This window comes from Alligator sinensis, unplaced genomic scaffold (assembly GCF_000455745.1).
Source record: "Alligator sinensis unplaced genomic scaffold, ASM45574v1 scaffold80_2, whole genome shotgun sequence".
Classification (NCBI taxonomy): Eukaryota; Metazoa; Chordata; order Crocodylia; family Alligatoridae; genus Alligator; species Alligator sinensis.
This window is the reverse complement of record NW_005842338.1, coordinates 1,057,791-1,063,888: the sequence shown is the minus strand read 5'-3', so window position 1 is coordinate 1,063,888 and position 6,098 is coordinate 1,057,791.

The following is a 6,098-nucleotide window of genomic DNA, read 5'->3' as shown; positions in this document are numbered from 1 at the left end:
CACAGGGGGCATGGTGGGAATGATAGCCTTCCCACTGTGGATGCTGAGCTGGTGCAAAGCCAGCTAGAAAAGCTAGACATTTATAAATCAGCAGGATGAGATGGACTTCACCCGAGAGTGCTGATGGAGCTGGCTGAGGTTATTGTGGAACCCCTGGCAAAACTCTTTCAGAAATCATGGCACAAAGGAGAGATCCCTGAGGATTGGAAGCAGGCCAAGGTTGTGCCCATCTTCAAGAAGGGGAAGAGGGAGGACCTGGGCAACTATAGGCCAATCAGCTTAACCTCCACCCCAGGGAAAATACAGGAAAAACTCATTAAAGAATTTATGTGAGAGATGCTTGTTGAGGGTAAGATTCTGAATGACAGTCAGCATGGCTTCATCACAGGTAGGTTTTGCCTTACCAATCTCATCTCCTTTATGAGGGGGGACCTGGTGACCGTCTATAAACTCACTAGGGGGGACCAGAAGGGTTTGGGGGAGACCTTGTTTCCCCTAGCACCCCCCGGGATAACAAGGAATAACAGCCACAAGTTGTTGGAGAGTAGGTTTAGATTAGACATCTGTAAGAACTACTTTACAGTTAGGGCGGCTAGGATCTGGAACCAACTTCCAAGGGAAGCGGTGCTGGCTCCTACCCTGGGGGTCTTTAAGAAGTGGCTTGATGCCTACCTGACTGGGGTCATTTGAGCCCAGTTTTCCTCCTGCCCAGGCAGGGGATCAGACTTGAAGATCTACAAGGTCCCTTCCAACCCTACTTCTATGATTCTATGAATAGGTCTCTCACCACCTGGACACGGAAGAGAAGGTTGACATTATAAACCTAGACTTCCAAAAGTCTTTTGATCTAGTATCCTATGATATCCTTGTAGAAAAATTGGAAGATTGTGGGCTTACCTGCTCAACAGTTCAGTGGGTGGAAAACTGGTTGCATGGTAGGAGCCACTGAGTGCTCATGAATGGATCTATGAATGAATGTCATCCTGGCGAGACGTGGTCAGTGGTGTCCCTCAGGGATTTGTGCTTTGATCGGTGCTTTTCAACATGTTTATCAATGGTTTAGTTGTAGGGTTGAAAAGCTTGCTGGCCAAGTTTGCAGATGATACCATTTATGGGGGAATGTAGTCATGCCAGAAGATAGGTTGCAGATGCAGTTGGACCTGGACAGGCTGGAGAGTTGGGAGGACCAGAACCAGATGAAGTTCAACACTCAGAAGTGTAAGTATGCAAACAATCCCCAACATACCTACAGGCTTGGTGGTGACAATTTGACTTGCACCACAGCTGAAATGGACCTAGAGGTAGTGATCAACCATCACATGAACATGAGCTGGCAGTGTGATGCTGTGGCCAGCAGGGCAAACAACATGCTGGCATGCATTAACCATTGTATCTCATACAAAAATAAGGAAGTGATACTCCCACTGTACTATGCACTGGTGAGACCACAGCTGGAGTACTGTGTACTGTTATGGGAGCTGCACTTCAACAAGGATGTGGAAAAACTTGAGACGGCCCAGAGAATACCCACCCGTATGATCAGGGACTTGCAAGACAAGCCATACAAGGAAAGGCTGAGGAATTTGGGCCTCTTCAGCCTACAGAAGAGAAGGCTGAGAGGGGACTTGCTAGTGGCTTACTGCTACATCAGGTGAGTACATCAAGAACTCGGTGAACGGCTGTTCTCCAGGACACCCCTGGGAAAGACCAGGAGCAATGGATACAACCTCCTGGAAGGCTGCTTCAGGATCAATTACAAGAAAAACTCCTTCACAGTCAGGGTGTCCAGACTGTGAAATAAACTCCCTCCAGTGGTGGTACAGTCACCTACCCTTCAAAAGGAGACTGGATGGTCACCTCACGGGGGTCACTTGATCCCAGTTATCTTTTCCTGCCTAGTGCAGGGGGACTGGACCCAGTGATCTATAAGGTCCCTTCCAGCCCTTAACAATCTATGAATCTAAGCACCCAGCCCGGTCCAGCCCAGCTCACTCCATGCCATCTGGAGCATGGAGCAGGTAAGTTCCCCACTCCAAACCACTCTTCTCCCTAATAATTTTGTAGATAACCTAGGCATTTTACCCTGAATCACTCTTTGGAGGTACTTATGTCTCTCCATTAACTGTAGAAGGATCCTAGGCTCCCAATATGTCAACTGCATCACCCTCCTGGAGCAAAATACCTATTTTAGGCATATATAGAGAGCTTTTGTATGCACCACATTTTTTGCCCTTTCTTGTGCTGCACTCATCCATGGATTCATTGCATGCAAACACAAAGGCACTCAAAGATATGTAATGAGCCTTTTTGTCCACCAGATGGTGCTGCAACTTTTTTGTAGTTCACCCCTTTGAATTGCTTTCAGTTTTGAATTGCTTCCTCTTCTTTCTTTTTTGGGGAGGCTTGCCAATTGGGCACTGGGCACAGGGTAGGTGGGGGGGGGCAACAGTGCTGGACCATCCTGCTCTCCTGAGGCACCGGCTAGGGATCAGGCTTAATTTGTTTGAAAACCTAGTGCATGCAAACACTGATGCAATGCTGCAAAATAAACAAGTTTAAATGTTATAAACCTATTTAATTTAATGAGGATTAAAACCCATGGTGTGTACAGGTGCCCATAGGCACTAAAAATAAGCACTTTGCTCCATGAGGGTGATACAGTTAATATGTTAGGAAACTGGGATCCTTCTACAGTTAATGGAGAGATGGAAGTGTCTCCAAAGAGTGATTCAGGGTTAAGTGCCTAGATTCGCTACAAAATTGATGAGGAGAAGTAGGTTCCTAGAAAGGTGAATGAGTATGTGTGTGTATGTATTAGGACTAAACCCATTCTTTTCATATATATATATATATATATATATATATATATATGCTTCTGAGAATATATATATGCTTCTGAGAACTGAATGAGAATATATATATATATGCTTATGAGAATCGAATGGGTTTAGTTCTAATTTAATTGTCCAATTTTAGTCATAAAATCACTGTTTGAATCAGGATTAGAAAATGCTGCATCTGAATTCCAAGTCTTCACTAGCTTCCAATACACATTTATGTTTGAGAAAATGTGGGGCAATTGCAAAAGGAGTGGTGATTATAAGAGTCAGGATAGTGACTCAAAAGGAAACAGTGTTCTAACCATTACCACTGGAAAAACTAGTTTATAATTAACTAATTACCTTTTTTTTCTGTTTCAGGTTATAAACTAAGAGGGCTAGAGACTGTCTTTACAAGCTAAAGATAGAGAACATTGGAAAAGGAACAAATGGAAGTAGAATTTAAAATGCTATCTTTCCATCCTAACATGAATCATGGATCTGAAATTGTGTTCATTTCATCTGGTTTTCCATCATCAGAATCACAGCTACCATTTTCAATATTCAAAAGCTTTGAAAAGGAATAGAAAATAACATATTTCAGGCACACTTTTCTTTCAAAACACGAAAATATTTATGATACATTAAAAGTCTTCTGCATTTTGCTTGAGAGTTATGACAGTTAGACATTATGAGTTCCAGAGCTTGAATACAAGTTCCATAAACAGGAATGCATTGCTCTCTTAGGTGACAGATCCTGTCAAGGAGAAAGCCATTTACCATATACTTGTTATGCTTCAACCTTGTACTGTAGAACATGGTTTAAAAACCCCTTGTTTGCTGCCTTCCAAGGGTGGTATTAAAGGTTACTTTAAACCTGTGTAAAGGCATTTAAAATGTGAGCATTCACTGAACAAAGGGTGTTAACCCATCTAAATACCCCCTAAATATTTTAAAGTTATACCAGATCAAGTGAGAGTTTTCTTTGATCCATGTTACCCAAGTCATTATAGGGTATTGTTAGTCTGATCTGGTGAGATAAAATGCTGTATTTTCATTTCTCCAGCATCCCAGGATGTACCATACTAAACCCATCCCACTGCTTTGCTCCATGGGTAAACTTTCAACCATCCTGGAATCTACTGCCTAGAGGAGTGGTGCTGGCCCCAAGCCAACATCTCTTCCTTCCCCTATGGGGTGAGAGCCCAGCATACCCTGACCACTCTGAGCACCCAGGTGCAGCACACTAGTTTGCTGCTTGCTTTAGCATCCTGATGCACTCTGCTGGCTGGCTGTTTGTGCAAGAGGAACAGTTACAAAGCCAATTAGCTGTTCATGAGCATGAGCACTGGCTTTCACAGATGGGCAGCTGTCTCCCACCCCTCCCACCACTTCCAGCCACTGCATCGTGACTCAGCTTCCCTCCCCCACAGCATTAATTTGAACTGAACTGCTATTCAATTGAAATGGCTCACTCAGAACCCAACTTACCCAACCCAAGCATCAAACCCCCTGGGTCTCAGATCTGCCTTGATGTGGCATGCATGCAGTGAGCCTGCTGGGTCTCAGCTTTGCTCCAGTGGTGGGGTTAATCCAATTCTTACCCTGGGGCATGTCTACATGTGATCCTACTGCATCTTTGTTACTGTACCATCATTCAGTACTTCCTTTTGAAAGTACTAAATGACAGTGTAGTAACATTCTGTACTGCACCTTGCGCACTGTGCACGGTTATTCTGAGCTGCTACATTGCCATAGCGGCACGCTATAATGAGGGAGCACATTGCTACAGTGACATAGCTGCAGCATCACAGTTTGTGACTGCTGACACTACATCACCATATGGCAATGTAGCATCACATGTAGATGCGCCCCCTGTGTGGCATGTAGCAAGGCCACTGAGTCTCAGCTGTGCCATGGTGTGAGTACCAGACCAACTCCCTCCACCTCACCCAATTCCAATTCAGTGAAATGCATGCTCTTTTTATTATTATTATTATTATTATTGTTGTTGTTATTTTCACTCTTTTCTCTTTACCTCTCGTTATTTCTCCCCCTTGTCCATTCACGTAAAACATTTTTTTTTTTTTAGACTTTTCCCCTCCCAAAAGTGGCTTCATCTGGCTCCTGAGGGCTGCAGAGTGAGGGAAGCCATATGGTGGCTCCTCTGCCTCCAAGCTCCAAGCCACCCTCTTCATTCCTCTGCACCCCAGGGAAGGGATCCAGTCCTAGTTCCTATCTACACCCCTGCTCACAAGGCCTTCTACTGCAGGTCTGAGACAGTTGTGCAGGTCTGAGACAGCTGTGACTGCTATGAAACTGTTCCAACGTTATGACGGTGTCACGGAATGGGGTACTTATGGACAGCCGTGATCTCCCCAAGGCCCCTTTACCATGCCAAATTGGTCCAATGGACACCCTCTATTCTTTCCTGCCACATCTTTGGTGGAATGATTAATAGGGAGGCTGCCTTTAAGTCCTCTTAGACATGGTTTTGATTGATTCTCTAGACCCTGTGGGTTCCCGGACCCCTGGTGTGTCCTGCTTCAAAATAGATGTCACGATGAGTGTTTCGGGGCATCCTAGACTTATGGGCTATGTGTGGCTTGAATCACCCCTTTACCATGCCCCAAGCCTCACAGATGGTACCGACGTTGTCCGGTCTAGGCCTTGTTGTAATTTGGCCCCCTTATCCTCCCTGGGCTCTCTGCAGCCCTGGTCTCGCTCTGTGCCTCCCTGGTGCCTGGGCTTTCCGCAGCCCAAATGCCGCACCCCCTCTGGCACTGGGGCCTGTGCGCCCCAAATGCTGTGCCTCCTCTGGTGCTGGGGTCCCTACGCTGCAGTGGGCCCCCAATGAGGCCTCCTCCTTCCCCAAATAGCCTCACCCAAACCATTGGTCTTATACAACAACAAACAAAACACAAGCCCCTGGGCTATAACATAATACAAAAATTCAGGATGTGCTCTGACCCTTTAAAAGGATCAGGTTTCATCTCTGGCACTAAGTGTCTAATAGGCAAAGGTACCCATGGGGCTCATGGAGCCCCCTTAGCCCTAGGTGCAGCATACCAGGCAGTTGCAGCGTTACTGGGCACTCCCTCCCTGGAGGCTCCTTCCCCTCTGGCTGCTAGTGGGAAACTGCCTTCCTGGCCTCAGCCCTGGGGTTTATATATGAGCCAGCCCCTGTCCCTTCCGGTCAGCTGACTGCTGGCAGGTTTGGGCCACTTGCTCGTTCTGGCTGCCCTTGTAGCCATCACCTGGGGCTTCCAACTCCCTGCT